Source organism: Acipenser ruthenus, chromosome 23, assembly GCF_902713425.1.
Source record: "Acipenser ruthenus chromosome 23, fAciRut3.2 maternal haplotype, whole genome shotgun sequence".
NCBI lineage: Eukaryota > Metazoa > Chordata > Actinopteri > Acipenseriformes > Acipenseridae > Acipenser > Acipenser ruthenus.
The window spans coordinates 17,354,699-17,377,859 of record NC_081211.1 but is presented as its reverse complement, the minus strand read 5'-3'; the positions used below and the strand labels follow the sequence as shown (position 1 = coordinate 17,377,859).

At 45.8% G+C, this 23,161-nt stretch overlaps 1 non-coding gene across 1 annotated transcript; it reads left to right on the top strand.

Moving 5' to 3' along the window:
• Nucleotides 1-3,011: 3,011 nt before the first annotated feature.
• Nucleotides 3,012-3,084, top strand: trnav-aac (transfer RNA valine (anticodon AAC)). The gene has a single exon. It is a non-coding gene; the product is annotated as a tRNA-Val (tRNA).
• The last annotated feature ends 20,077 nt before the right edge of the window (nt 3,085-23,161 follow it).

The window sequence follows — 23,161 nt, the reverse complement described above, 5'->3', positions numbered from 1 at the left end:
CAGGACCACCAAAAAAGTGGTGGACCGCATTATCCACCGCTTTATCTGGGGCAGCAAGATGGAGAGGGTAAAGCGAGCCACCCTGAGTAAAGCCGACAAGAAGGGAGGTAAGGGGGTCCCGGACGTTGTGCAGCTCACCCGAGTGCAGGGGCTCACGCAAACTATCAAGAACATCCAGGCCCTGGACAGGAAGGTATGTTACATGAATCGTTTCTATTTTGCCACCTGTCTCAGGGCCTTGGGCCTCTGCACTATTGATAACACCGTGCCGTACTCCTGGGACCCCCCATTGTATTATAGAACCTTAAGGGACACTATATATAAATTGGGCTTAGATAAAGCAAAATTGGCCTCCTGGGAATACAAGGCTGTAACTAAATATCTTGCCGGTTCCCAGGAAATTGAAAAAGTAGCTACTTTCTCCCTCACCCAAAGCCAAAAAATCTGGGAGAATGTGTCTCACAGCTGCCTCAGTAATGTCCAGAAGGATATAGCATGGAACACCGTCCACAGTGCACTCCCCACTCGAGCGTTCATGTTCAGGAGGGGACTAGCCCAAGTAGAAACATGCCCCTATGCAAAGTGCCGCAAGAGAGAAACACCAGCCCATATCTTCTGGGAGTGTGATGTGGCTGGCAGTGTCTGGCTCTCTGTCTCTGTCTTCCTAAACAGGTTTGCTGACACGGCCAAGATGACCGCTGAGACTGTGCTCTATGGGCCTGCGGGAGGAATCGATACCAGCACAGCTAAGTGCGTTTGGCGTGTCATCAATGTTGTCAAGCAGATCCTGTGGGAAGGCCGTAACGTCTGTGTCTATCACAAGCAGGAGCTAGACACTATCACCACGACCAGAAGGGCACAAACTCTTATCAAGGACTTTGTAATTCTGGACATCCGGACCCTCGGGAAGGACAAGGCCTGCGCGGAGTGGAGGATCGCCGGACTTCAGGACGTGAAGATGGAATAAAGGAAAAAACTGGAACCGCTAGCTCCTAGGAGCGGGACTACGGGGCACCGCTAAGCCTTTTATTTATTTTGTCATGCCAGCATTCCGCCCTTTTTAGCTGGCATGACCGTTTTTCAACGGTGCCCTGGTTTTATGTAGTCTTTTGTTTCAGTTTTATGGACTTTTATTTGATTTACGTTGAATGTTTTATTTGATTTTGTTTTGTTTTGTTTTATGTATCTTTAAGATTTTTTAATGTAAACTATTAAAAGTTACATTTTAAGTGTTTTAAAATTTTAGAATTTTAACTCACTGTTTTATACACTGTCCCTTTTCCCCTGTCCCTGTTTTAGTAATATAGTTTTATGTTCACTTTTGAACTTTTTTAGAGAGCACTCCCCGGCCCTCACAAGCACTGGTTTTTTATAGATGGTTCTTTTTTTCCAGTCACTTTTAAAGCAGCACAGGTTTTTTTCATGTCGATTTTAATCTGTGTCTGTTTTAACCATGTATAAAGCACAATTGTCTTGGTGTTTTTAAATGTGTTTTAAATGCTTTTAAAACAAAATGTATGTCTGTATGCATGAATGTCATCTTTAAAAGAAATGTAAAATGAATGAAACGAATGGGTGTAAATGTAAAAAAATGTAAAATCTCAATAAAAGAGTATTTTACTAAAGATTTCCGTGGAGAGGAACATTTATGAGTTTCAACTAATTTTTTGATGCCCTGCTTTGGCGGGGCTTCCTTGTGTTGTAAAATAATAGAATTGCAGTGTGTAGTGTTGGTATGATAAATGGGCGTGCTATTCAAAGTAACATTTGTTACAGACTGCAGTCTTCTTGATCACACTAAGAAAGTGGGTGTCTTAGTTGTGTATGTATAGTAGAACCGGTTGTACTATACACCGCTAAGCCTTTTATTTATTTTGTCATGCCAGCATTCCGCCCCTTTTAGCTGGCATGACCGTTTTTGAACGGTGCCCTGGTTTTATGTAGTCTTTTTGTTTCAGTTTTATGGACTCTCTTGTTTTTGATTTATTTTGAATGTTTTATTTGGTTTTGTTTTGTATTTACGTATCTAAAAGATTTTTAATGTCAACTATTAAAAGTTACATTTTAAGTGTTTTAAAATTTTAGAATTTTAACTCACTGTTTTATACACTGTCCCTTTTCCCCTGTCCCTGTTTTAGATCTATAGTTTTATGTTCACTTTTGAACTTTTTTAGAGAGCACTCCCCGGCCCTCACAAGCACTGGTTTTTTATAGATGGTTCTTTTTTTCCAGTCACTTTTAAAGCAGCACAGGTTTTATCATGTTGATTTTAATCTGTGTCTGTTTTAATCTTGTACAAAGCACAATTGTCTTGGTGTTTTTAAAGGTATTTTAAATGCTTTTAAAACAAAATGTATGTCTGTATACATTCCCGTAACTGCATTTACATTTCGAAGCCTGTTCAAGGAAGCCCCGTCAAAGTGCATTATGGGTATGCAAATGTGATTCACCCCTGCCGCGCCGTTTCCACCCAACAGTATTGCTCAACCCAAGGTATTCGTTCTCCAAGTTACCAAAATACGTTTTAGTATCAGATCGCTGTACCAGGTGGCACTGCCTACACAGCTCAAACAGACTCAGAGTGAATGCATTGGTGGTAACAAAAAGTTACAACAAACGCTGCTATCGCTATGATACATTTACCGTTGCATTTAAAAAAAAAAAAAAAACCTATGGGTTTTAAACGTTGAAAATGCAACAAATGGAGACCACTGAAAAAATAATAATACAAAAAAAAATGTTTCCGGCCGGGGACCTTTCGCGTGTGAGGCGAACGTGATAACCACTACACTACGGAAACTTCATTGAAAACATCTCTCAAGTACTGAACACAGCAAGTGCTACAGGTCGCTGGTGATGCACGTGTTTAGTTCATTTTCTAAGTACAGCCGTATCATCACTTTAATAGTCTATACTTTTCAGTGGGAATATGTCTGTTTATCCCATTTAGTAGTAGTAGCGTTAATTTGCCGATAAAATATACTGGCTAAAAACAAAACAACAAAGAATACGTTTCCGTAGTGTAGTGGTTATCACGTTCGCCTAACACGCGAAAGGTCCCCGGTTCGAGACCGGGCGGAAACAGTTTTTTTAAATTTATTTTAAAATAACAACCCGTTACAAATACATTTTGTAACAATATACTTCTTATATCATATTACACGTATCGAAAACTGCACTATAGTGCATTATTTGCATGTATTTGAAGTTCATTGTATTTGATAAGCGGTTACAGCAGTTTGTGAAATGTTTCCGTAGTGTAGTGGTTATCACGTTCGCCTCACACGCGAAAGATCCCTGGTGTGGAAACACGTGTATATGATTTCCATTACACGAGAGTAGATGTTAAAACTTCATGCTGCTTTGAACTCGGCTCTCGCCAAGCTAAGCACCAACTAAGACGTAGCTTTATAGTAAACTAATGTGTTACATATGTGTCTAAAAGCCTTTTATTTATTTTGTCATGCCAGCATTCCGCCCCTTTTAGCTGGCATGACCGTTTTTCAACGGTGCCCTGGTTTTATGTAGTCTTTTTGTTTCAGTTTTATGGACCTTTGATTTAATTTGAATGTTTTATTTGATTTTGTTTTGTTTTGTTTTATGTATCTTTAAGATTTTTAATGTAAACTATTAAAAGTTACATTTTAAGTGTTTTAAAATTTTAGAATTTTAACTCACTGTTTATACACTGTCCCTTTTTCCCCTGTCCCTGTTTTAGATCTAGGTTTATGTTCACTTTTTTAGAGAGCACTCCCCGGCCCTCACAAGCACTGGTTTTTTATAGATGGTTCTTTTTTTCCAGTCACTTTTAAAACAGCACAGGTTTTTTTCATGTTGATTTTAATCTGTGTCTGTTTTAACCATGTACAAAGCACAATTGTCTTGGTGTTTTTAAATGTATTTTAAATGCTTTTAAAACAAAATGTATGTCTGTATGCATGAATGTCATCTTTAAAAGAAATGTAAAATGAATGAAAAAACGAATGGGTGTAAATGTAAAAAAATGTAAAATCTCAATAAAAGAGTATTTTACTAAAGATTTAAAAGTTACATTTTAAGTGTTTTAAAATTTTAGAATTTTAACTCACTGTTTATACACTGTCCCTTTTCCCCTGTCCCTGTTTTAGATCTAGGTTTATGTTCACTTTTTTAGAGAGCACTCCCCGGCCCTCACAAGCACTGGTTTTTTATAGATGGTTCTTTTTTTCCAGTCACTTTTAAAACAGCACAGGTTTTTTTCATGTTGATTTTAATCTGTGTCTGTTTTAACCATGTACAAAGCACAATTGTCTTGGTGTTTTTAAATGTATTTTAAATGCTTTTAAAACAAAATGTATGTCTGTATGCATGAATGTCATCTTTAAAAGAAATGTAAAATGAATGAAAAAACGAATGGGTGTAAATGTAAAAAAATGTAAAATCTCAATAAAAGAGTATTTTACTAAAGATTTCCGTGGAGAGGAACATTTATGAGTTTCAACTAATTTTTTGATGCCCTGCTTTGGCGGGGCTTCCTTGTGTTGTAAAATAATAGAATTGCAGTGTGTAGTGTTGGTATCGATACCAGCACAGCTAAGTGCGTTTGGCGTGTCATCAATGTTGTCAAGCAGATCCTGTGGGAAGGCCGTAACGTCTGTGTCTATCACAAGCAGGAGCTAGACACTATCACCACGACCAGAAGGGCACAAACTCTTATCAAGGACTTTGTAATTCTGGACATCCGGACCCTCGGGAAGGACAAGGCCTGCGCGGAGTGGAGGATCGCCGGACTTCAGGACGTGAAGATGGAATAAAGGAAAAAACTGGAACCGCTAGCTCCTAGGAGCGGGACTACGGGGCACCGCTAAGCCTTTTATTTATTTTGTCATGCCAGCATTCCGCCCTTTTTAGCTGGCATGACCGTTTTTCAACGGTGCCCTGGTTTTATGTAGTCTTTTGTTTCAGTTTTATGGACTGTGATTTGATTTATTTTGAATGTCTTATTTGATTTTGTTTTGTTTTGTTTTGTTTTATGTATCTTTAAGATTTTTAATGTAAACTATTAAAAGTTACATTTTAAGTGTTTTAAAATTTTAGAATTTTAACTCACTGTTTTATACACTGTCCCTTTTCCCCTGTCCCTGTTTTAGATCTAGTTTTATGTTCACTTTTGAACCTTTTTAGAGAGCACTCCCCGGCCCTCACAAGCACTGGTTTTTTATAGATGGTTCTTTTTTTCCAGTCACTTTTAAAACAGCACAGGTTTTTTTTCATGTTGATTTTAATCTGTGTCTGTTTTAACCATGTACAAAGCACAATTGTCTTGGTGTTTTTAAATGTGTTTTAAATGCTTTTAAAACAAAATGTATGTCTGTATGCATGAATGTCATCTTTAAAAGAAATGTAAAATGAATGAAAAAAACACGAATGGGTGTAAATGTAAAAAATGTAAAATCTCAATAAAAGAGTATTTTACTAAATAATAAAAGGCATGTACTGTAGTCAAGTGCAGGAACTGCGGCGCCCCCCACGAGACCAGCCACTGCAGAGAAGAGAGGCAGTGCAATTTGTGTGGAAAGAAGGGGCACCTGTTTAAGGACTGCCCCTCTTCCTATGCCAACATGGCCAGAGCCAGCAAGGCAAACACGAACAAGCCTAGGCCTGAGCAGGAAGAGGGAGCAAGTAACAAAGATCAGTCCACATCACCACCAACAGTATCCAAGACCCAGACTCCAGCACCACCATCATCACCAGCACATGGGAATACCCCTGGACGCGGTAAGCCAGAAGTCTGCTAACAGCTCCAATTCAACAGACGGTAACAGCCAAAGAATGCTGTCTGTCATAACCCCCCCCCCCCCAGGACAAAGCTGACCCACACGTTCCGAGGGGCCCTGAGCAAGTTCCACCAGACTTACCTTGTGGGGAGTTGAATAGCCCAAACAACTCCACGTACTGTGCATATAAAGACAGTGCCTTCTTGGACGAGGCAGCAGTGAGTACCTTCTCAGGGGTGATGGGAGTTGCAAATAAGCCCAAGCCCCCTCGAAGCAAGCGTAGAGCTAAGAGTAGGAAGAGTGTCCCGACCTCCCAATCATAGTCGCTATGGGGTGGACGCAGCGACTCCTTTTCTTGTTAGCTACCCTGATGGCCCTGATATGTGTGTCTGTTAATGTCAGGAGCATCAGGGAGACACAAAAAAGATTTGATGTACTAAACTATCTAGCTAACTTGAAAGCAGATCTCATCTTTCTGCAGGAGTGTGGTATTTCGTCGAGCCCTGATTATAGGGACCTGAAGGAGAGTTGGACCCTGGGGGACTCCTTCTGGTCGGGCTCCAACATAGCCAGAGCCGACGGAGTAGGTATCCTGTTTAAAAACCCATTTATTACCTCCCGCAGCAGCAGGGAGGTAGAACCTGGTAGAATTCTGAGCGTGGATGTGACATACAACAACACTCCCCTCAGACTGGTCAATGTCTACGCACCCACTAACCAAAACGAAAGAGTTCAATTTTTTCCACAGCTGCGTCCACTCCTGCTGGGGAACGTACCCGTCATCGTGTCAGGTGACTTCAATTGTGCTCTGAGGGACGTAGACCGGAGCAGGCCACGCAACGACCGCTCTAGTAGAGTTTTGTCCTCCGTAATATCTGATTTCTCCCTGTGTGATGCAGGTAAGGACCTGGTGCCTCCCTTTACCTGGGTGAGCTCATCTGGGACCTCCTTCTCCCGTATAGATCTCGTCCTGCATACCAGCTCCCTTACGAAGACGGCAGTAGACACCCAGGCCGTCTTCTTCTCTGACCATAGGCTCCTGCAGGTAACATTGCAGGTCCCTCAGACCTCCCAGATGGGGTCAGGGGTCTGGAAATTAAACACCTCCTTACTCGATGACCCCTCCATAGCTGCAGCCTATAAGAGCAGGCTTGTTGAGTGGACCACTTTGCGTGACCTATTCAACTCCCCTATAGAGTGGTGGGAGATGGTCAAAATGAGAACTAAGGGTTATTTCATAGCAGCAGGCAAGAGGAAAGCAAAAGAAAGGAGGGCCAAATATAAATACCTGAATGCTGCCCTCCAGCGTCTGAGCCTGCTTCAGCTTCGGGGGTTCCCTGTAAGCGACGAGATAGCCCAGACCAAGCTAGATCTTTCAGTGCTTTGTAGGGAGGAACAACGAAAGGTCATGCACAATGCAAAAGTGCAAAAAATGGAGGAAGACGAAAAGTGTACTCGCTTCTTCTTCCAGAAAACGAGGGAGAAGCGGCACTTGATGTCCTCCATGCTCGACAGCAGGGGGAGGATAGTAGAGGATAGTGAGGGAGTGAAAAAAGTGGTAGAGAACTTCTATAGGGACCTGTATAACATCAAAGCTACAGATGACACCCTGATAGAGTGGTTCCTGAGCCAGTTGGAGCCTGACTCAGTGCGGGACGACGAGGAGGAGGAGAAGGACCCAGAACTCACGCTGGAGGAGCTCACCCAGGCGGTTAAGACCATGAACACCGGTAAGACGCCAGGTCCAGATGGCATCCCGGGTGAGTATTACCATCTTTTTTGGGACACGCTAAAAGTCCATTTAGCGGAGGTCTACAGAGCGGTCTACAGGGAGAAGCGGTTGGGCCCTTCTATGCGGGAGAGTGTAATTACTCTCCTTCATAAGAAAGGGGAAGTTAAAGATCTACGGAATTGGCGCCCAATCAGCCTCCTTTGCGTGGATTACAAGATACTAGCCAAAGCTCTGATGCTCCGGCTACAAGTACACCTCCCTTTGGTCATTGGCCCTGACCAGGCTTGTGGCGTCCCAGGGAGGTCCATCACGGATATTTTAATGTTAACAAGGGACATTCTGGCTTATTCTAGAGAACGGAACCATCCCCTCTGCCTGTTCAACCTTGACCAGGAGAAGGCGTTCGATAGGGTAAGCCATGAATATATGTACAAAGTGATGGACCAGATGAAATTCGCTCCTGGACTTAGGGAGTGGGTTAAAACCATATATACAAACATTAGTACCCGAGTCTTGGTGAACAGGCACCTGACTGGTAAAATATCTATCCAGTCAGGGGTCAGACAGGGTTGCCCACTATCCCCACTGCTATATGTCGTGTGCATTGAACCCCTCCTGCAGGCAATTCGTAGGGATACCAATATAACTGGTTTCCAGCTGCCTGGATCCAATGGGGTCCAGGTCAAAACAACAGCATATATGGACGATGTGTCACTCATTTGCACCAACACATCGTCGGTACCTCGGATTAGTAATATCCTTGAGAAGTACTGCACGGCGACCGGGGCAGTGATTAATAAGTCCAAGAGCGAAGTCTACGTGTCTAAAAATTGGCAGGTAGATAGGGAACTGTCGGACATGTACCCTGTCAAAAAGGACAAAATCAAGATTCTGGGCCTCATTTTCGAGAACAATAGCTCGGGGGCCCAGAGCTGGACGGCGGCCATTAACCAGGTCCGTAAAAAGATTGGCGGATGGAGCACAAGATCCTTAACAATGACGGGTAGAGTATTAATAACCAAGTCTATACTGTTCCCCATCCTCTCTTATGTAGGAAAAATCTTTCCCCCAGACAGGACCACCAAAAAAGTGGTGGACCGCATTATCCACCGCTTTATCTGGGGCAGCAAGATGGAGAGGGTAAAGCGAGCCACTCTGAGTAAAGCCGACAAGAAGGGAGGTAAGGGGGTCCCGGACGTTGTGCAGCTCACCCGAGTGCAGGGGCTCACGCAAACTATCAAGAACATCCAGGCCCTGGACAGGAAGGTATGTTACATGAATCGTTTCTATTTTGCCACCTGTCTCAGGGCCTTGGGCCTCTGCACTATTGATAACACCGTGCCGTACTCCTGGGACCCCCCATTGTATTATAGAACCTTAAGGGACACTATATATAAATTGGGCTTAGATAAAGCAAAATTGGCCTCCTGGGAATACAAGGCTGTAACTAAATATCTTGCCGGTTCCCAGGAAATTGAAAAAGTAGCTACTTTCTCCCTCACCCAAAGCCAAAAAATCTGGGAGAATGTGTCTCACAGCTGCCTCAGTAATGTCCAGAAGGATATAGCATGGAACACCGTCCACAGTGCACTCCCCACTCGAGCGTTCATGTTCAGGAGGGGACTAGCCCAAGTAGAAACATGCCCCTATGCAAAGTGCCGCAAGAGAGAAACACCAGCCCATATCTTCTGGGAGTGTGATGTGGCTGGCAGTGTCTGGCTCTCTGTCTCTGTCTTCCTAAACAGGTTTGCTGACACGGCCAAGATGACCGCTGAGACTGTGCTCTATGGGCCTGCGGGAGGAATCACTACCAGCACAGCTAAGTGCGTTTGGCGTGTCATCAATGTTGTCAAGCAGATCCTGTGGGAAGGCCGTAACGTCTGTGTCTATCACAAGCAGGAGCTAGACACTATCACCACGACCAGAAGGGCACAAACTCTTATCAAGGACTTTGTAATTCTGGACATCCGGACCCTCGGGAAGGACAAGGCCTGCGCGGAGTGGAGGATCGCCGGACTTCAGGACGTGAAGATGGAATGAAGGAAAAAACTGGAACCGCTAGCTCCTAGGAGCGGGACTACGGGGCACCGCTAAGCCTTTTATTTATTTTGTCATGCCAGCATTCCGCCCTTTTTAGCTGGCATGACCGTTTTTCAATGGTGCCCTGGTTTTATGTAGTCTTTTGTTTCAGTTTTATGGACTTTTATTTGATTTACGTTGAATGTTTTATTTGATTTTGTTTTGTTTTGTTTTATGTATCTTTAAGATTTTTAATGTAAACTATTAAAAGTTACATTTTAAGTGTTTTAAAATTTTAGAATTTTAACTCACTGTTTTATACACTGTCCCTTTTCCCCTGTCCCTGTTTTAGATCTAGTTTTATGTTCACTTTTGAACCTTTTAGAGAGCACTCCCCGGCCCTCACAAGCACTGGTTTTTTATAGATGGTTCTTTTTTTCCAGTCACTTTTAAAACAGCACAGGTTTTTTTCATGTTGATTTTAATCTGTGTCTGTTTTAACCATGTACAAAGCACAATTGTCTTGGTGTTTTTAAATGTATTTTAAATGCTTTTAAAACAAAATGTATGTCTGTATGCATGAATGTCATCTTTAAAAGAAATGTAAAATGAATGAAAAAACGAATGGGTGTAAATGTAAAAAAATGTAAAATCTCAATAAAAGAGTATTTTACTAAAGATTTCCATGGAGAGGAACATTTATGAGTTTCAACTAATTTTTTGATGCCCTGCTTTGGCGGGGCTTCCTTGTGTTGTAAAATAATAGAATTGCAGTGTGTAGTGTTGGTATCGATACCAGCACAGCTAAGTGCGTTTGGCGTGTCATCAATGTTGTCAAGCAGATCCTGTGGGAAGGCCGTAACGTCTGTGTCTATCACAAGCAGGAGCTAGACACTATCACCACGACCAGAAGGGCACAAACTCTTATCAAGGACTTTGTAATTCTGGACATCCGGACCCTCGGGAAGGACAAGGCCTGCGCGGAGTGGAGGATCGCCGGACTTCAGGACGTGAAGATGGAATAAAGGAAAAAACTGGAACCGCTAGCTCCTAGGAGCGGGACTACGGGGCACCGCTAAGCCTTTTATTTATTTTGTCATGCCAGCATTCCGCCCTTTTTAGCTGGCATGACCGTTTTTCAACGGTGCCCTGGTTTTATGTAGTCTTTTGTTTCAGTTTTATGGACTTTTATTTGATTTACGTTGAATGTTTTATTTGATTTTGTTTTGTTTTGTTTTATGTATCTTTAAGATTTTTAATGTAAACTATTAAAAGTTACATTTTAAGTGTTTTAAAATTTTAGAATTTTAACTCACTGTTTTATACACTGTCCCTTTTCCCCTGTCCCTGTTTTAGATCTAGTTTTATGTTCACTTTTGAACCTTTTAGAGAGCACTCCCCGGCCCTCACAAGCACTGGTTTTTTATAGATGGTTCTTTTTTTCCAGTCACTTTTAAAACAGCACAGGTTTTTTTCATGTTGATTTTAATCTGTGTCTGTTTTAACCATGTACAAAGCACAATTGTCTTGGTGTTTTTAAATGTATTTTAAATGCTTTTAAAACAAAATGTATGTCTGTATGCATGAATGTCATCTTTAAAAGAAATGTAAAATGAATGAAAAAACGAATGGGTGTAAATGTAAAAAAATGTAAAATCTCAATAAAAGAGTATTTTACTAAAGATTTCCGTGGAGAGGAACATTTATGAGTTTCAACTAATTTTTTGATGCCCTGCTTTGGCGGGGCTTCCTTGTGTTGTAAAATAATAGAATTGCAGTGTGTAGTGTTGGTATGATAAATGGGCGTGCTATTCAAAGTAACATTTGTTACAGACTGCAGTCTTCTTGATCACACTAAGAAAGTGGGTGTCTTAGTTGTGTATGTATAGTAGAACCGGTTATACTATACACCGCTAAGCCATTTATTTATTTTGTCATGCCAGCATTCCGCCCCTTTTAGCTGGCATGACCGTTTTTGAACGGTGCCCTGGTTTTATGTAGTCTTTTTGTTTCAGTTTTATGGACTCTCTTGTTTTTGATTTATTTTGAATGTTTTATTTGGTTTTGTTTTGTATTTACGTATCTAAAAGATTTTTAATGTCAACTATTAAAAGTTACATTTTAAGTGTTTTAAAATTTTAGAATTTTAACTCACTGTTTTATACACTGTCCCTTTTCCCCTGTCCCTGTTTTAGATCTATAGTTTTATGTTCACTTTTGAACTTTTTTAGAGAGCACTCCCCGGCCCTCACAAGCACTGTTTTTTTATAGATGGTTCTTTTTTTCCAGTCACTTTTAAAGCAGCACAGGTTTTTTTCATGTCGATTTTAATCTGTGTCTGTTTTAACCATGTATAACCATGTCAGCTTTGTACATTAACCATGTATAAAGCACAATTGTCTTGGTGTTTTTAAATGTATTTTAAATGCTTTTAAAACAAAATGTATGTCTGTATGCATGAATGTCATCTTTAAAAGAAATGTAAAATGAATGAAAAAACGAATGGGTGTAAATGTAAAAAATGTAAAATCTCAATAAAAGAGTATTTTACTAAATAATAAATAAATCTTTCTAAGACTAAGGCTTAGAGGGTAGTGGCATTGCCCGCTCCCTCCGAGGGTCTGTGAGAGGTTTGTTCGGGTGAGGAGGAACAGAATTTTTTTTATTTTTGACTGGCTTTCTTCAGCTCGGCAACTTTTTGGAAGACTAATGCTCAGTCTGGTTTTGGCTTGCCCAATCCAGGCCGAGGGTCTTTCAAGATTTTGTTGACTGTTGAGAGCAGTTTTTTTCTTTTTCAGGCGGTTCCAGTTTTTTTCTTTTTCAGGCGGTTCCGGCTTTTCCAGACGTTCCTGGAGTTAGAGAGAAGGAGGACCTACCATCCAGACGACCTTTGAGGACCCTTTGATGACCTAGACGACCTCATCCCCAGCCCTTGATTGTAATCGAGATCCAGACCGAGAGAGCAGCAGGCGCCCAGCAGAGGGCGCCATCTGGGAGGAGCAGAGGGCGGCCCCGGACCCCGAGGAGGCGTCACAGCCACGATTCTTCCTACGTGGTCTCGGTGCCAAGCAGCGCCCCCTACTCCGCCAGGGAAGGACACCGTTCACCTGGGGAGGGGGTCCCTCTTGCGAGGCGACCATCTCCTCAGGGACTAAAGTAATAGTTCCTTCAACTGCCCAAGATTTGCTGCTTACGTTGTCTCTTTTCCGCAGAGAGAGACAACCCGGACGTCCAGAGGCTTCTCCCACCCCAATCGGAGGAGCCAGCTGAAGGATGGCGTTCCGGCCAACCCAGGAGACCAGGAGGCACAATGCGGTGCGCTTCACAAGAAACAAGCAAGATGAAACGGAACCAGGACTGACGAGACTGGAGTTCAGCCGGACCATTCTTCAGAGGGGTATGGGTTTTTCCCCTTCTGACTTGAATTGTTTGGTGAAATTGCCAGGGCTTAAGGAAGTGTTTGAGGTCAGTTTTAGGAACCCCCAAAAGTTACAAGAAATGTGGTCCTTTTGGGGGGAGAATAAATATCTCGCTCCATACAAAGAATTTTGTGTGGATGCACTGACAGACAGAGAAATGAAAGTTGTTACTGTCCAATTTTTCAATGAGGCTGTTGGCGACTATGATATTACAACATGGCTTAACCGCTATGGGAGGGTGTCATCAGAAGGGAGGAAAATTACAGACGAAGATGGGGTTTGGACAGGAGCCAGAAAGTGGCTGGTACGCCTTAATGTTGATCCATCAGGCATTGGAGGCGTCCGCCACATTCCAAACTCCATAGTGTTAGGGCCCAACAGAGGGCTGGTATTCTATAATGGGATGCCAAAACTCTGCAGGAAATGTGGGGAATTAGGACACCTGGCGGCCGCATGTACTGTAGTTAAGTGCAGGAACTGCGGCGCCCCCCACGAGACCAGCCACTGCAGAGAAGAGAGGCAGTGCAATTTGTGTGGAAAGAAGGGGCACCTGTTTAAGGACTGCCCCTCTTCCTATGCCAACATGGCCAGAGCCAGCAAGGCAAACATGAACAAGCCTAGGCCTGAGCAGGAAGAGGGAGCAAGTAACAAAGATCAGTCCACATCACCACCAACAGTATCCAAGACCCAGACTCCAGCACCACCATCATCACCAGCACCCCCCCGCCCCCGAGACATGTCCCGTTTTACGAGGACCCCTTCCCCCAGCCCAGAGAGAGAGTACAACAGCTACTCCACTAGCTCCTCCAGTAGCTCCTCTGATGCAGAACACGAGGCAGGGAGGGAGCCCGGACCCAGCAGCGGCCCCCCCCTGAGTAGGGCCCTCTCAGCGCCAGCACTCCCCCTCGGCTCTCGTTATGACGCCATAAGGATTGAGTCCGTGGGGGAGGAAAGCGAAAGCGACAGTGAAAGTGAGAGTGAGAAGGAGGGGAAGGGAGTGAAGAACCAGCAGAGGGTGGGGAAAAGAAAGGGTAGAGACGAGGGGGGGAAAAGAAAGAAGATCAGGATCAAAGACAGCAAGTTGCAGGTGGCCCCCATAGATCCAAAACCAGCTAATGTCCACACAAAGTCCCCAGTCTTGCCCTCGCAGGCAGAGACGGAGGCGAGTGGGACGGCTACACTGCCGCCTAGTGGGCAGGTAGCAGCCAGCCAGGGCATCCCCAGCCAGCCTTCCCAGTCGTTGGCACAAACCCTAGCACACCTCGCAGAAGAGGTGTTCACTAATGCACCGAGGGAGAGGTCGGGGTCAACACCTTCCCTGACCAGCAGTACCTCGGTAGCAATGACCCTCTTCAAGCGAAGGGCCTCCCTTCAAAGCATCCTTGACCCCCTCCCTTGTATGGGCAAAACCAGGGGCCCCCTAGAGGTCCTCCTAGATACAGCACTGGAGGACATGGGAATACCCCTGGACGCGGTAAGCCAGAAGTCTGCTAACAGCTCCAACTCAACAGACGGTAACAGCCAAAGAATGCTGTCTGTCATAACCCCCCCCCCAGGACAAAGCTGACCCACACGTTCCGAGGGGCCCTGAGCAAGTTCCACCAGACTTACCTTGTGGGGAGTTGAATAGCCCCAACAACTCCACGTACTGTGCATATAAAGACGGTGCCTTCTTGGACGAGGCAGCAGTGAGTACCTTCTCAGGGGTGATGGGAGTTGCAAATAAGCCCAAGCCCCCTCGAAGCAAGCGTAGAGCTAAGAGTAGGAAGAGTGTCCCGACCTCCCAATCATAGTCGCTATGGGGTGGACGCAGCGACTCCTTTTCTTGTTAGCTACCCTGATGGCCCTGATATGTGTGTCTGTTAATGTCAGGAGCATCAGGGAGACACAAAAAAGATTTGATGTACTAAACTATCTAGCTAACTTGAAAGCAGATCTCATCTTTCTGCAGGAGTGTGGTATTTCGTCGAGCCCTGATTATAGGGACCTGAAGGAGAGTTGGACCCTGGGGGACTCCTTCTGGTCGGGCTCCAACATAGCCAGAGCCGACGGAGTAGGTATCCTGTTTAAAAACCCATTTATTACCTCCCGCAGCAGCAGGGAGGTAGAACCTGGTAGAATTCTGAGCGTGGATGTGACATACAACAACACTCCCCTCAGACTGGTCAATGTCTACGCACCCACTAACCAAAACGAAAGAGTTCAATTTTTTCCACAGCTGCGTCCACTCCTGCTGGGGAACGTACCCGTCATCGTGTCAGGTGACTTCAATTGTGCTCTGAGGGACGTAGACCGGAGCAGGCCACGCAACGACCGCTCTAGTAGAGTTTTGTCCTCCGTAATATTTGATTTCTCCCTGTGTGATGCAGGTAAGGACCTGGTGCCTCCCTTTACCTGGGTGAGCTCATCTGGGACCTCCTTCTCCCGTATAGATCTCGTCCTGCATACCAGCTCCCTTACGAAGACGGCAGTAGACACCCAGGCCGTCTTCTTCTCTGACCATAGGCTCCTGCAGGTAACATTGCAGGTCCCTCAGACCTCCCAGATGGGGTCAGGGGTTTGGAAATTAAACACTTCCTTACTCGATGACCCCTCCATAGCTGCAGCCTATAAGAGCAGGCTTGTTGAGTGGACCACTTTGCGTGACCTATTCAACTCCCCTATAGAGTGGTGGGAGATGGTCAAAATGAGAACTAAGGGTTATTTCATAGCAGCAGGCAAGAGGAAAGCAAAAGAAAGGAGGGCCAAATATAAACACCTGAATGCTGCCCTCCAGCGTCTGAGCCTGCTTCAGCTTCGGGGGTTCCCTGTAAGCGACGAGATAGCCCAGACCAAGCTAGATCTTTCAGTGCTTTGTAGGGAGGAACAACGAAAGGTCATGCACAATGCAAAAGTGCAAAAAATGGAGGAAGACGAAAAGTGTACTCGCTTCTTCTTCCAGAAAACGAGGGAGAAGCGGCACTTGATGTCCTCCATGCTCGACAGCAGGGGGAGGATAGTAGAGGATAGTGAGGGAGTGAAAAAAGTGGTAGAGAACTTCTATAGGGACCTGTATAACATCAAAGCTACAGATGACACCCTGATAGAGTGGTTCCTGAGCCAGTTGGAGCCTGACTCAGTGCGGGACGAGGAGGAGGAGGAGAAGGACCCAGAACTCACGCTGGAGGAGCTCACCCAGGCGGTTAAGACCATGAACACCGGTAAGACGCCAGGTCCAGATGGCATCCCGGGTGAGTATTACCATCTTTTTTGGGACACGCTAAAAGTCCATTTAGCGGAGGTCTACAGAGCGGTCTACAGGGAGAAGCGGTTGGGCCCTTCTATGCGGGAGAGTGTAATTACTCTCCTTCATAAGAAAGGGGAAGTTAAAGATCTACGGAATTGGCGCCCAATCAGCCTCCTTTGCGTGGATTACAAGATACTAGCCAAAGCTCTGATGCTCCGGCTACAAGTACACCTCCCTTTGGTCATTGGCCCTGACCAGGCTTGTGGCGTCCCAGGGAGGTCCATCACGGATATTTTAATGTTAACAAGGGACATTCTGGCTTATTCTAGAGAACGGAACCATCCCCTCTGCCTGTTCAACCTTGACCAGGAGAAGGCGTTCGATAGGGTAAGCCATGAATATATGTACAAAGTGATGGACCAGATGAAATTCGCTCCTGGACTTAGGGAGTGGGTTAAAACCATATATACAAACATTAGTACCCGAGTCTTGGTGAACAGGCACCTGACTGGTAAAATATCTATCCAGTCAGGGGTCAGACAGGGTTGCCCACTATCCCCACTGCTATATGTCGTGTGCATTGAACCCCTCCTGCAGGCAATTCGTAGGGATACCAATATAACTGGTTTCCAGCTGCCTGGATCCAACGGGGTCCAGGTCAAAACAACAGCATATATGGACGATGTGTCACTCATTTGCACCAACACATCGTCGGTACCTCGGATTAGTAATATCCTTGAGAAGTACTGCACGGCGACCGGGGCAGTGATTAATAAGTCCAAGAGCGAAGTCTACGTGTCTAAAAATTGGCAGGTAGATAGGGAACTGTCGGACATGTACCCTGTCAAAAAGGACAAAATCAAGATTCTGGGCCTCATTTTCGAGAACAATAGCTCGGGGGCCCAGAGCTGGACGGCGGCCATTAACCAGGTCCGTAAAAAGATTGGCGGATGGAGCACAAGATCCTTAACAATGACGGGTAGAGTATTAATAACCAAGTCTATACTGTTCCCCATCCTCTCTTATGTAGGAAAAATCTTTCCCCCAGACAGGACCACCAAAAAAGTGGTGGACCGCATTATCCACCGCTTTATCTGGGGCAGCAAGATGGAGAGGGTAAAGCGAGCCACTCTGAGTAAAGCCGACAAGAAGGGAGGTAAGGGGGTCCCGGACGTTGTGCAGCTCACCCGAGTGCAGGGGCTCACGCAAACTATCAAGAACATCCAGGCCCTGGACAGGAAGGTATGTTACATGAATCGTTTCTATTTTGCCACCTGTCTCAGGGCCTTGGGCCTCTGCACTATTGATAACACCGTGCCGTACTCCTGGGACCCCCCATTGTATTATAGAACCTTAAGGGACACTATATATAAATTGGGCTTAGATAAAGCAAAATTGGCCTCCTGGGAATACAAGGCTGTAACTAAATATCTTGCCGGTTCCCAGGAAATTGAAAAAGTAGCTACTTTCTCCCTCACCCAAAGCCAAAAAATCTGGGAGAATGTGTCTCACAGCTGCCTCAGTAATGTCCAGAAGGATATAGCATGGAACACCGTCCACAGTGCACTCCCCACTCGAGCGTTCATGTTCAGGAGGGGACTAGCCCAAGTAGAAACATGCCCCTATGCAAAGTGCCGCAAGAGAGAAACACCAGCCCATATCTTCTGGGAGTGTGATGTGGCTGGCAGTGTCTGGCTCTCTGTCTCTGTCTTCCTAAACAGGTTTGCTGACACGGCCAAGATGACCGCTGAGACTGTGCTCTATGGGCCTGCGGGAGGAATCACTACCAGCACAGCTAAGTGCGTTTGGCGTGTCATCAATGTTGTCAAGCAGATCCTGTGGGAAGGCCGTAACGTCTGTGTCTATCACAAGCAGGAGCTAGACACTATCACCACGACCAGAAGGGCACAAACTCTTATCAAGGACTTTGTAATTCTGGACATCCGGACCCTCGGGAAGGACAAGGCCTGCGCGGAGTGGAGGATCGCCGGACTTCAGGACGTGAAGATGGAATAAAGGAAAAAACTGGAAACGCTAGCTCCTAGGAGCGGGACTACGGGGCACCGCTAAGCCTTTTATTTATTTTGTCATGCCAGCATTCCGCCCTTTTTAGCTGGCATGACCGTTTTTCAACGGTGCCCTGGTTTTATGTAGTCTTTTTGTTTCAGTTTTATGGACCTTTGATTTAATTTGAATGTTTTATTTGATTTTGTTTTGTTTTGTTTTATGTATCTTTAAGATTTTTAATGTAAACTATTAAAAGTTACATTTTAAGTGTTTTAAAATTTTAGAATTTTAACTCACTGTTTATACACTGTCCCTTTTTCCCCTGTCCCTGTTTTAGATCTAGGTTTATGTTCACTTATTTAGAGAGCACTCCCCGGCCCTCACAAGCACTGGTTTTTTATAGATGGTTCTTTTTTTCCAGTCACTTTTAAAACAGCACAGGTTTTTTTCATGTTGATTTTAATCTGTGTCTGTTTTAACCATGTACAAAGCACAATTGTCTTGGTGTTTTTAAATGTATTTTAAATGCTTTTAAAACAAAATGTATGTCTGTATGCATGAATGTCATCTTTAAAAGAAATGTAAAATGAATGAAAAAACGAATGGGTGTAAATGTAAAAAAATGTAAAATCTCAATAAAAGAGTATTTTACTAAAGATTTCCGTGGAGAGGAACATTTATGAGTTTCAACTAATTTTTTGATGCCCTGCTTTGGCGGGGCTTCCTTGTGTTGTAAAATAATAGAATTGCAGTGTGTAGTGTTGGTATCGATACCAGCACAGCTAAGTGCGTTTGGCGTGTCATCAATGTTGTCAAGCAGATCCTGTGGGAAGGCCGTAACGTCTGTGTCTATCACAAGCAGGAGCTAGACACTATCACCACGACCAGAAGGGCACAAACTCTTATCAAGGACTTTGTAATTCTGGACATCCAGCTGAAGGATGGCGTTCCGGCCAACCCAGGAGACCAGGAGGCACAATGCGGTGCGCTTCACAAGAAACAAGCAAGATGAAACGGAACCAGGACTGACGAGACTGGAGTTCAGCCGGACCATTCTTCAGAGGGGTATGGGTTTTTCCCCTTCTGACTTGAATTGTTTGGTGAAATTGCCAGGGCTTAAGGAAGTGTTTGAGGTCAGTTTTAGGAACCCCCAAAAGTTACAAGAAATGTGGTCCTTTTGGGGGGAGAATAAATATCTCGCTCCATACAAAGAATTTTGTGTGGATGCACTGACAGACAGAGAAATGAAAGTTGTTACTGTCCAATTTTTCAATGAGGCTGTTAGCGACTATGATATTACAACATGGCTTAACCGCTATGGGAGGGTGTCATCAGAAGGGAGGAAAATTACAGACGAAGATGGGGTTTGGACAGGAGCCAGAAAGTGGCTGGTACGCCTTAATGTTGATCCATCGGGCATTGGAGGCGTCCGCCACATTCCAAACTCCATAGTGTTAGGGCCCAACAGAGGGCTGGTATTCTATAATGGGATGCCAAAACTCTGCAGGAAATGTGGGGAATTAGGACACCTGGCGGCCGCATGTACTGTAGTCAAGTGCAGGAACTGCGGCGCCCCCCACGAGACCAGCCACTGCAGAGAAGAGAGGCAGTGCAATTTGTGTGGAAAGAAGGGGCACCTGTTTAAGGACTGCCCCTCTTCCTATGCCAACATGGCCAGAGCCAGCAAGGCAAACATGAACAAGCCTAGGCCTGAGCAGGAAGAGGGAGCAAGTAACAAAGATCAGTCCACATCACCACCAACAGTATCCAAGACCCAGACTCCAGCACCACCATCATCACCAGCACCCCCCTCACCCCCCCGCCCCCGAGACATGTCCCGTTTTACGAGGACCCCTTCCCCCAGCCCAGAGAGAGAGTACAACAGCTACTCCACTAGCTCCTCCAGTAGCTCCTCTGATGCAGAACACGAGGCAGGGAGGGAGCCCGGACCCAGCAGCGGCCCCCCCCTGAGTAGGGCCCTCTCAGCGCCAGCACTCCCCCTCGGCTCTCGTTATGACGCCATAAGGATTGAGTCCGTGGGGGAGGAAAGCGAAAGCGACAGTGAAAGTGAGAGTGAGAAGGAGGGGAAGGGAGTGAAGAACCAGCAGGGGGTGGGGAAAAGAAAGGGTAGAGACGAGGGGGGGAAAAGAAAGAAGATCAGGATCAAAGACAGCAAGTTGCAGGTGGCCCCCATAGATCCAAAACCAGCTAATGTCCACACAAAGTCCCCAGTCTTGCCCTCGCAGGCAGAGACGGAGGCGAGTGGGACGGCTACACTGCCGCCTAGTGGGCAGGTAGCAGCCAGCCAGGGCATCCCCAGCCAGCCTTCCCAGTCGTTGGCACAAACCCTAGCACACCTCGCAGAAGAGGTGTTCACTAATGCACCGAGGGAGAGGTCGGGGTCAACACCTTCCCTGACCAGCAGTACCTCGGTAGCAATGACCCTCTTCAAGCGAAGGGCCTCCCTTCAAAGCATCCTTGACCCCCTCCCTTGTATGGGCAAAACCAGGGGCCCCCTAGAGGTCCTCCTAGATACAGCACTGGAGGACATGGGAATACCCCTGGACGCGGTAAGCCAGAAGTCTGCTAACAGCTCCAACTCAACAGACGGTAACAGCCAAAGAATGCTGTCTGTCATAACCCCCCCCCAGGACAAAGCTGACCCACACGTTCCGAGGGGCCCTGAGCAAGTTCCACCAGACTTACCTTGTGGGGAGTTGAATAGCCCCAACAACTCCACGTACTGTGCATATAAAGACGGTGCCTTCTTGGACGAGGCAGCAGTGAGTACCTTCTCAGGGGTGATGGGAGTTGCAAATAAGCCCAAGCCCCCTCGAAGCAAGCGTAGAGCTAAGAGTAGGAAGAGTGTCCCGACCTCCCAATCATAGTCGCTATGGGGTGGACGCAGCGACTCCTTTTCTTGTTAGCTACCCTGATGGCCCTGATATGTGTGTCTGTTAATGTCAGGAGCATCAGGGAGACACAAAAAAGATTTGATGTACTAAACTATCTAGCTAACTTGAAAGCAGATCTCATCTTTCTGCAGGAGTGTGGTATTTCGTCGAGCCCTGATTATAGGGACCTGAAGGAGAGTTGGACCCTGGGGGACTCCTTCTGGTCGGGCTCCAACATAGCCAGAGCCGACGGAGTAGGTATCCTGTTTAAAAACCCATTTATTACCTCCCGCAGCAGCAGGGAGGTAGAACCTGGTAGAATTCTGAGCGTGGATGTGACATACAACAACACTCCCCTCAGACTGGTCAATGTCTACGCACCCACTAACCAAAACGAAAGAGTTCAATTTTTTCCACAGCTGCGTCCACTCCTGCTGGGGAACGTACCCGTCATCGTGTCAGGTGACTTCAATTGTGCTCTGAGGGACGTAGACCGGAGCAGGCCACGCAACGACCGCTCTAGTAGAGTTTTGTCCTCCGTAATATCTGATTTCTCCCTGTGTGATGCAGGTAAGGACCTGGTGCCTCCCTTTACCTGGGTGAGCTCATCTGGGACCTCCTTCTCCCGTATAGATCTCGTCCTGCATACCAGCTCCCTTACGAAGACGGCAGTAGACACCCAGGCCGTCTTCTTCTCTGACCATAGGCTCCTGCAGGTAACATTGCAGGTCCCTCAGACCTCCCAGATGGGGTCAGGGGTCTGGAAATTAAACACCTCCTTACTCGATGACCCCTCCATAGCTGCAGCCTATAAGAGCAGGCTTGTTGAGTGGACCACTTTGCGTGACCTATTCAACTCCCCTATAGAGTGGTGGGAGATGGTCAAAATGAGAACTAAGGGTTATTTCATAGCAGCAGGCAAGAGGAAAGCAAAAGAAAGGAGGGCCAAATATAAATACCTGAATGCTGCCCTCCAGCGTCTGAGCCTGCTTCAGCTTCGGGGGTTCCCTGTAAGCGACGAGATAGCCCAGACCAAGCTAGATCTTTCAGTGCTTTGTAGGGAGGAACAACGAAAGGTCATGCACAATGCAAAAGTGCAAAAAATGGAGGAAGACGAAAAGTGTACTCGCTTCTTCTTCCAGAAAACGAGGGAGAAGCGGCACTTGATGTCCTCCATGCTCGACAGCAGGGGGAGGATAGTAGAGGATAGTGAGGGAGTGAAAAAAGTGGTAGAGAACTTCTATAGGGACCTGTATAACATCAAAGCTACAGATGACACCCTGATAGAGTGGTTCCTGAGCCAGTTGGAGCCTGACTCAGTGCGGGACGACGAGGAGGAGGAGAAGGACCCAGAACTCACGCTGGAGGAGCTCACCCAGGCGGTTAAGACCATGAACACCGGTAAGACGCCAGGTCCAGATGGCATCCCGGGTGAGTATTACCATCTTTTTTGGGACACGCTAAAAGTCCATTTAGCGGAGGTCTACAGAGCGGTCTACAGGGAGAAGCGGTTGGGCCCTTCTATGCGGGAGAGTGTAATTACTCTCCTTCATAAGAAAGGGGAAGTTAAAGATCTACGGAATTGGCGCCCAATCAGCCTCCTTTGCGTGGATTACAAGATACTAGCCAAAGCTCTGATGCTCCGGCTACAAGTACACCTCCCTTTGGTCATTGGCCCCGACCAGGCTTGTGGCGTCCCAGGGAGGTCCATCACGGATATTTTAATGTTAACAAGGGACATTCTGGCTTATTCTAGAGAACGGAACCATCCCCTCTGCCTGTTCAACCTTGACCAGGAGAAGGCGTTCGATAGGGTAAGCCATGAATATATGTACAAAGTGATGGACCAGATGAAATTCGCTCCTGGACTTAGGGGGTGGGTTAAAACCATCTATACAAATATTAGTACCCGAGTCTTGGTGAACAGGCACCTGACTGGTAAAATATCTATCCAGTCAGGGGTCAGACAGGGTTGCCCACTATCCCCACTGCTATATGTCGTGTGCATCGAACCCCTCCTGCAGGCAATTCGTAGGGATACCAATATAACTGGTTTCCAGCTGCCTGGATCCAACGGGGTCCAGGTCAAAACAACAGCATATATGGAC